This window comes from Myotis brandtii, unplaced genomic scaffold (assembly GCF_000412655.1).
Source record: "Myotis brandtii unplaced genomic scaffold, ASM41265v1 scaffold358, whole genome shotgun sequence".
Lineage (NCBI taxonomy): Eukaryota > Metazoa > Chordata > Mammalia > Chiroptera > Vespertilionidae > Myotis > Myotis brandtii.
Window position 1 is genome coordinate 1 of NW_005363772.1, and position 10,129 is coordinate 10,129.

Here is a 10,129-nt window from a genome sequence, read left to right on the forward strand (position 1 = left end):
CTCCAATCAGGGGCAGGGCCAGCTGGCCAACTGCACACGACCCCTCCCCTGGCTGGCCCTGCCCCTGATAGACCCCCACCACCCTGATAGGCCTGCAGCTCCTCCCCACAGCCAGCTCTGCCCCCGATTGGCCCCCCACTCCGATCAGGGGCAGGGCCGGCCAGCCAACCACCTCTGGCCCCTCCCCCTGGCCACTGGCCCCCAATCGGCCCCCCCACCCCATTTGGGGGTGGGGCCCGCCAGCCAATCACCCGCGGCCCCTCTCCCCTGGCTGGCCCAGCCCTCATTGGGCCCAATTGGGGAAGGCTGGCTGGCCAACCTTTCTGTCTCTTCCTCCTGGCAGGCCTGGCCCTGATCCACCCTGACTGGGGCTGGACCGGGCTGTCTGGACCCCACCTGTGCACAAATTTGTGCACTGGGCCTCTAGTAGGGAATAAAAAATTATGGATTTCTGTTCAGTAAAGGACATTACAACCAATATTAACAGAGATATGATGGGATGGGGAAAAAACCATTATACCATCTTAAACTGACAAGGATTTAATATACAGATATAGAAAGAATTCATGAAAATCAACAAAAAAACATCAAAAAATATGAGTGACATATGAATAGACAATTTACAGACTATAGAGTTCAAATGGTAGCAGGTTTATGAACTCATCTGTAATCTAGGATATTCAAAATGAAACAATGAAATACTATTTTTCATATATCAGAAAAGAAAAAGTAACACTGGTGGGTAAATATTGAGGGTTGTCAAGAATGCAAGAAACAGGAACTCCCTTATATTGCCTATGGGAGTGTTAGCGGGCATGGTCTTTGTGGAAGCAGCCTGGCAGTGTGTGGGGAAACAGGCCTCTGGCCTATGACCTGGAGTCCCACTCTCGGGTACATATCCTTTGGGAACTCTATAAAAATGTATAGGGGAACACACTGAGGAAAGATTTTTTCTCCACTATTTTTGGTAGCTGAGAGCTGGAGGTACCACCTCTGTGGTAGATTGAATTACTGCTCTCTAAATTCCATTCATCTGTAGCAATGTAGCAATGTATGCTGTCCACCCCCTTGCCAGAGCTCAAAGTGGACTGGGAGGACTTCTCTCTTGGCTTTAAGTTAGACCATGTGATTTATATTCACACAAAAAACCTCTTATGTAAGTGTCCACAGCATCTTTATTTGTAGTAGCCAGGAACTGAACTAACCAAAATGTGAGTGGCTAAACAAATGGTGGTACATTTATACCATGAAATATTATTCAACAATGAAAAGGAACAAGCTATTGATATATCCAACAACCTGGATAAACCTCCTGAGTTAGATTGAGTGAAAACAACCAATATCCAAAGGATTATATACTTCATGATTCCGTTTACATAACATTCCTGAAGTGACGAAAGTATGAAACTGGAGAACAGATTAATGGTTGCCAGGACTTAAGGAGGAGATGTGGTTAGGAGAGAAGTGGGCGTGATTATAAGAGTACATTGAGACACAGATTCTTGTGATAATGGAAATGATCTGTGCTTTGACTCTATGAATTTCAGTATATGTACTCTGCTCTTTCTCCCCAGTCTTTGTTTTCTTGCCCACTCACACTACCCAGGAAAATGCCGAATAGGGATCTGGCAAGGACATGATTAGTCCATGGTACTAACTGATGGAGCTATTGTGTGTTCGGCAAATACATTAATGGGCTTTCTCTTACGTGTTGAGTTTGTCTTTTTGGATTCTTCCCTTTGGGTAATGCGGATCTAAGATTGTCTCTACTTAGCTTGGCTATCACTCTTTCCTTGTTAGCACACGAGTCATTGGATGGCTAAGGAAAAACTTTGTTGTGAGGTCTATGATAATGCGTCATTGTCAAGGACAGGGTGGAGCAAACTCTGGCCTGTGAACCCAATCTGGCCTAATGCTGGTTTTTGTCACTACAGTTTTATTGGAAAACAGCCACTTCCATTCATTTACATATTGTCCTTGACTACTTTTTCACTACAATGGCACAACTAACCTCTGTTATAACAGAGATTGTTCAGCCCCAAAAGCCTAAACCATTTACTATATGGCCCTTCATAGAAAAAGCTTCTGGATGCCTCGTTTAGAACAGTTTCCTGAAGTACAATGTATAGAATACGAATTCCAAGGAATATTAATAGTTTTTACATGAAAATAAGCTCCATGGTTGAATAAATTTGTGAATTACCATGGTTACACAATTCAAACACATTTTTCAACTATAAATCTCTTTACTGCCTTAAATATATATTTAATTAATATGTCCTTATTTATTTATATATTTAAATAAATTAATGTAAATACTTAGATAAATAATAAAATATAGCTAATAATTGAATAAATTAATAACATACATTTAATTAAATACATAGTGTGATTTGTGATTTTCAAAGAGATGCTAATGGAGTATTCAAAGTTTTCCAAAGGCACTTGACCGTATACTTCTTTTGACATGGATTATTCTATGGGACTAGTGATCCATGGGACATATCCTGCCATATTCAAGTCTGCATTGCTTAAACTGCTTATCATCCGAGAAGAACGTATGATTCTTTGCTTACATTACACATAATTGTTTAGGGTCAGATCCCTAGTTGGTAATAAATAATGTGTATTTTCCCAACTTCCTCTGTCATACTCCATTTTATGGATCTAGAGGATGTGGTTGAACGTGGATCTCTGAATTGCTCCCAGGTTCTCCTTTGCAGTAGATCAGACTCTGAATCTGGCATATGCTTAAACATGAGTTCCTCCAGGGAGGTTTTCCCGACACCCTCTTCTCCCCATTTCACAGTAGGTTAGGGACTCCTGCTATTATTGCATTATAACATTTTCATACTTTATTATTATTAGTGACTTTTTTGATCTCTCATTTGTAAATTCCATGATGGCTAGAAGCCTCATTTTTGTAGTACACATTGTAGAGAATTATTAAATGATTGTCGAATGAAGGATTATGGTGCCTCTGCAGGCCTGTTGGCCTCTGGGTTGCTTTTGCAAGTCACAGCTTTTCTTCTCCCTTGTGCTCCAGTGCCTAGGACTGGGCTAATGCTGTGGTGTCTTTGATCTTGTCATATAGTCTCTTTCCGGGGTGCTGGGGCCCTGCTCTTGAACCTCAGCAAGGTGATAAGGCCCTTGCTGTGCCTACTGTTCTTGGTCCTATTTCCTGTTTCCCAGTGACTGTAATTAAATGGATAGATGGCCTTAGATTAGAAATGATTGATCTTAAAACTTCCAAATATCGAGGGTCCCCTGGATTCCATTCACTGTGCTAGGACCTTGTACCATCTGTTGCAACCCTAGTGCTGACAGTTGGCTAAATCAAGATAGAATTCACCACTCTTTCTGGATGTTTGCCTTGCTTGACTGCTGGAACCCCTGCTATTGGCTGGGCTCATGTCTTGGCCCTGGTAAGTTGGTGTTGCACAAAACTCCTGGCTTTCTCACTCTCTTATTTTACTCAAGAAACCACTGCTTGTCTATTCTTAGTCCACCCCTAAAATAATAATGTGAGAAAAGAGATTCAGACTTTCTAAACTTATCACTGCTGCCTTAATGGAATCTTCTTTCCTGCTCACTCCTGGAGGTTGTGACTCTCAGGTTCAACTACTGTTATTTTAGTGAATGATTATACACTTATGAATTCAGGATAAGTCAGTTAAACAATCCTGGCTTATAATTAAGAAATTGAATCACAAAACTTAGTCTTGGGTTAGAAACAAGGGAACTCTGGAAAAAAATGAATAGGGAGCCTGAGAAAGATTAGATTAACTTTTATTTTCAATGCAATATCTTCAAAACAAACTGGTGAAGTATAGGGTTGGGAATAATTCAATTAAATATCTTGATATTTAAAAAGAATAAAGAAGGAGCAGTATTGTGAATTACTTTATTGATAGATATTCTGCTACATGTTTAATATTTAACTTCATTTTTTTTTGCTATATGAACTCAACCAATACTTCAGTGATGGACCCAGCTTAAAGGCATTATACTTTCATAGAAAACTTCTTCTGAGGCTTTATTTTTTGAATCTATCATTAAGACCAATAAGAATTTCTTGTACCTATTGTAGCCTTAGGTATATGTTGGACATCCCTGGCATGACCTGTATTCAAAAATTTATCCTTAATTCTTATCGGGGATTTGAGACTATATAATAAAACAAAGAAATTACAAAACTAAAAGGCTAGATCAGGGTCAAGAGCTCTGTGTTAAGTCCTACTTCTGCCCTGAATCTCAGCAACTACTATGGTGCCAGAACAATTTAGAAGACCAAGAAAGAACTACATGTTTTAATTAAATAACACATGGCAGAAAGCGCAAGATACCAGCTTGGGTTTATCAGGCAGAACGAGAGCTATCCTTGTGCTAAACAGACAGGCACCGAGGAAAAGAGAGAACCCGAGAGACAAGTCTAAAAAAGCTTGGGAGCTATTTAATACAACATCTTAGGATGAAATCTAACGCTAGCCGTCGACGTGAGGGGAGCCACATTTGATAAAGGCAGCCTGGTGTAGAATAATGATGGAGTAAAGTAAATGACACGGAACTATGACAAATTCAAAACCCAACTGGAAAATTAGGAAAGAGAATGAAGTGTCGTGTATAATGACACCCTGACAATTACCCTCGCGCAGCGGGGCATGTCCTGACACATTTACCTATCCTGGTGCTGCAGGCGCTGGTGTCTCGGCTTTCTGTCTGCACAATGAGTCTTTGTGCACCTCTGCGGCCCATTTTCCATCTCTGTGTCTCTGTCGGGCACGGGGCTTAGAATGGCTGGCTTCTGTTACTTGTCAAAAAGGCATTCAGGAGAACAGACACTGGAGGACCCGCAGGTCAGCCGCATTCGTATTTTTCTAAATGAAGACAGAATTTTAAAAAAATGAAAATTACTAATACGACAAGCCATTTATGAAAATTTACAAGGAAAAAACCCCGAAAAAGAAACTGACTCCTAGGCCTAGACAAGGTGTCAACTTTGAAGATTTTTTTTATCCTCCTGTATACAAAATTACAGAGAAAAACAAAGCAGCAGGAGGTCCAAACATGTCAATCAAACAGGAGACAGCACATTCTAGACTGGGAATATAATTAAGTAGAAGATATAAAAATAGGATTTCCCAACCTGGCAAGTGGAAATATAAACCAACTGGCATAGGAAGTGTGGAGAGGATATTCCCACTCCTTTGGGATAACTATAGACAAATTTGTGAAGAAGTAAAGATGGGGGAGGCAGGTGAGGAAAATCTATTAAGTGTGTGGAAGTGAAAAGTTGCCAAGATCTGAGACAAGCCTTCAGCAAACTAATTTCGGGGCAAAGGTACTGACATTTTTGGTAAAAGATGAATAAGAGAGCATATTCACAGTTTATCTGATGTAAATTTAGCTGCTGATCAAGGAGTTCGCCCCTCTGCTTGAAAGAAAATGAAATATGCTCACATCTCGAGAAAATATTGTCTCACGTCACCATCACCATTCGTATGGAATGTGAGCCACTCTAATGTAACCTGCAGAAATCAGCAGTGCGGGCCCTGCCTGCTTTTATAGACTTGCGTTCCACGCTGCAGTTTGTTCTGTTAATGGTATCGACAGCTATCCTCCTTCCCTCTTATATTAATTGCATTTAAAAATAAGTACAGATCTGTGCATTGTGTTCCTTAAAAGAGGCTGGGATGAAATGCAAAAAGCTGTTTAATAAAATATAATAAAAGTATTTCACATTCATTTCTCAACTGTAATAAGTGGAATTACAGTGGGAGAAGGAAACCTCTCACAGCTGGACAAGCCCTAAGACTCTTTTCGTTATTCTCCACTTAAAACTATCAATTTAGAGCTGTCCTATGTATTGCCCTGTGAATTGAACAAGCCTTTTCAGTCTTTAATTAAGGGTGAAAACTCTTTGAACATCGCAGCATTCATCTGTTCATGTGTGGAAAGCCTGGTGTAACAAAAGAATTTAATCAAACTACAAGCCTAATAGAGACTACATTGCCTGAACTAAATGATGTTATTGCAGTCGCGGCTCATAGTTTTACATTTAAAAAAGCGGGTCAGAGTGTTCATTCATCTTGATTAGCAATGCCAACCTAATTACTTCTGGAGGAAACAGTAATTAGCTAGAGTCTCACCTCATTAATCATGACATTCTTGTAGCAGACTATTTTTATCTGATAAATGGCTTGGATTGGAACAAGGTGTATATTTGAATTCTAGTTAATTGTACACAGCTTGCTGCATAACATTTCACATTTTTATCATTTAACTACTTCCTTTCTGTGAACCTCTCGAGGAGCCTTAGTTAGTTACTTGCATTCTCATAGTGGGGGAAAAAATCTGACTTAATGAAAGGGTCAGTTGTTCTTGTTAGTTAACGTATCAGAAATGGCGTCTCAGGGAGGCAGAGGAAAGGATGAAAGATCTCTATGGGTAGATTAAGTCACTCAAATTACTATGGGACTGATACTTACTGTAAAGTTTCTGCAGTCAATTCAAAGAGAATGATAGCATTTTATAACTTGGCATAGTAGTTTCCATGTGGTCCATAACAATCACGGACAACGTGCAGTGCTGTTATATATTAGGCAGGGAATCATAATAAATTTAGTCAGATTCTCAGTGTTCCTAAACCAGTGCCAAGGAGTACACCATATTTAAAAAGTAGTAGTAATTGGAATCCACGGTCTACTTAGCTATGGGCATTCTTTCGTGAAGTTATATGGCTCTGACCCCTTCTCTTTCCCTCAGCCTTGCACTTCTAAGGATTAAACATAGTTAATCAAAGCATCGTATTTGTTGCTTTACCCTGACTTCTCTTTCCCTCAGCCTTGCACTTACAAGAATTAAAACATATAGTTAATCAAAGCATCGTATTTGTTGCTTTACCCTGGTACCTTTCCAATTTATGAGTCTTTCAGTGGAGCCGGAAATGAACATCTTTGAATACAGAGAGAATTCTTGATTTGTGTCTTTTAGAAATGTAGGATGCTTGCTTGCAATGAACAGCAATATCAGGGTATTACCAGCAGGGAATATTAGTAGTGATTGCACAGGTTGGCCTCATTTATCTTTGCACAGAGTCAGGCTCCTCAATCTTGCATTGCTAACAAAAGAAGAGTGGATCTAGTTTCTTAGTGCTGACTCACACTAACCAAGTTTAGGAAGACTGATTTATAAAATAAGAATGCCAGTTTAAAAAATTTCAGTGAGAAATGGCTTCACATACATGGACACACGGTTAATGTGGATTTTCTCTATTGTCCAGCTAGACAGAAAGCAAAATAGCAGTTAGCCAATTTAACAATAGACAATGTGAAATTGTGGTCATAAGGACCAGGTTTATCATGAGCTTCATCAACGTAGCATTATGTCTCTGTAGGGATTTCTACATAGGAAGCCAGATCATAATTTGGTGGTTGTTTGTTGATTAAGTAAACAGAGTAGGAAGAGTTAGATAAGTATCATATTAATGGACTCAGCCTAACATAAGGTTACTTGCCAACCTTATTGTTGGTTACTTGCCAACTTGCCATCTCTCTATTAGTATTGGCCTTATCAACAAGGCTAGAATACTCAAAATCCATTAGTCTCATCTCCTCTTTCCTGGACAATGTCAAGGTAGACTCTGCCAGACTTTGCCTTAATAATTCTCTTATTTCTAGGCTAACCACTGCTTTTTGTTTAATTTGTTCTTCTCTTTGAAATGCTAAAATAGTTAGTATAGTGATAATTGAGTGTTTGAGAACCATTCTGACTCCTTAAGGTGACTTTGCATAATTAAAATAGTTAGTATAGTGATAATTGAGTGTTTGACTGAGAACCATTCTGACTCCTTAAGGTGACTTTGCATAACCATGCATTACCTGGTCTTATTTTCCTTTTTTCCAATGTTTCTGGGCATCTCAGTGAGGCTAAATTTAGAAGTCCCTCCACTTATAAAAAAAGTTGTTTTTAAGTCCACTTGCGCATATATCAGAATGACACCACACTACTTCAAACTAGAAAAGAATAATGTAGTCTATAGGATTAGCTATAAAATGAAAAATAAAGCCACGGCAGTATTCCGAAGACGGGCTTAAGCTTCATTTTTTCAAGTGCATTCCCACAAAATGTAAGTTTGAAAAGTTGAAACTAGCCATGCTATTCTCCCAATTAGTATGTAGCCTATCAGACATCTTTCCCCCAAATATGGGTTTTGTCTACATTGCAAATCTTTGAAAGCTGTCTGCCTGATTCTCTCCATAATTAGTGTGGGAGATCTCCTTAGTGCTTCAGGTGGATTTCTTACCACCTTTCAACTCCATAAGGAAATTGGGCAGGTTCAAACAAGGCCTTGACCAATGGACTCATCCATGATTGTAAGAAAGGTTTCATTTGCAGCCTGTTGACCATGTGTGGCATTTAAGTTCTCAAACAAATACTCAGTAACAATGAATGACCATTAGGTTGCCAGATGTGCAGCTTTGATGCTCATCATCTGGCCATATCCTCAAAGTTGTTTATTGTCCTTATTCACTTTTCCTCATCTGCTGCTGATTATCACAGATCAAATAGGCCTGGTATTTTTCAAATGTCACCTGTATGTGTAACTTCTCATCATCTTCCCACTACTTTGTTAAAATTTTTTCTCTTTTTATTTCCATTATAATTCTATGCCTCTTATTACTATATTATACTTTAAACTTACTGCTTTTTAACTGGACATGATGTGGCTAATAATAGCTTTAAAAGTATAAAATATCTCAAAAACCAGACACAGACACAACAAATAGGTGTTCTCTGAGACTAAAATGAGTGTGTGTAATCACCTATACCATCTCTTCATAACAAAGTTGACTGTTATTTTCTTGTTTGAAGTGGAGTGTTGCTTTGTTCTTATCTATGAAAATTTGTGAACGATTAGGTTGAAAGTTGAGGATTTTCTATTCTGATCATACTATTGGGTTGCTGATAGTTTATTTTTGGTGTTGTTAATCCTCATTGAGGATATTTTTTCCATTGGTTTTTAGAGAGAGTGGAAGAAAGGGAGGAAGGGAGAGGGCGAGGAAGAGAAACATCGATATGAGAGAGACACATTGATTGGTTGTCTTCCCGGCTTGCCCTGACCAGTCTGGAGATCGAACCAGCAACCCATATATTCCCTTGACCAGAAATTGAACCCAAGACCCTACAGTGCATGGGCTGACTCTCTAACTGCTGAGCCACACCAGCTAGGGCTGGTGATATTATTTTTACTGCTGTTGAGAATGTATTTAATGTTATAAACAACTAGGGGCTCAGTGCACGAATTCATGCACCTTGAAAGAAACTATAGGCCGCGAGGCTGTGGTGGGCACAGGGGTGGGTCTCAGCCCATCCTCCGCACCCCCTCCTGCCGTGGCCCCCATCCCCTGTCTGCTGGCAGCCCTGCTCCTGCCGCCGCTGCTCCCACGTGCTGATGGTGCTGGCCCTGGGGCCGGTGTGGAGTGATTCGGGCTGGCGCCAGCAGCAGGTGCAAGTGGTGGCTGCTGCCCTGATCGCCCCTCAGGAGCAACGGGAGGTGGAGAAGCCCTCAGGGGTGATTGGGGCCGGCAGCCACCACTCGCACCTGCTGACAGCACCGAGTGATTGGGGCCGGTGCCGGGCGCCAACAGCGGGTGCAAGTGGCAGCTCCAGTGCCAGCAGTGGGTGTGAGTGGTGGCTCTGGTGCCAGCAGCGGGTGCGAGCTCTGGGTAAGACTATGGCCCGCGGGAGCAAAGAATTTTCGGTAACCACCAGAGGTTCACGCTGATGACAGCGACCGGTGGCCCGCCTTGGTCTGGTGCCCCTGCTCACCTGCTCCACCATCCCGCCGTGGCTGATGCCCGCCATGTTCCATGCTCTGCCACCTGCTGCCAACACCCACCATGTTCTGCGCATGCCCCCTGGTGGTCAGCGCACATCATAGCGACTGGTTGTTTGGTTGTTCCGCCATTCGGTCTATTTGCATATTAGGGTTTTATATATATACTAGAGGCCTGGTGCATGAAATTAGTGCATGGGGCAGGGATCCCTCAGCCCAGCCTGCACCCTCTTGCAATCCAGGACCACTGGCTTCTAACCGCTGTCATACCTACCTGCCTGATAGCCCCTA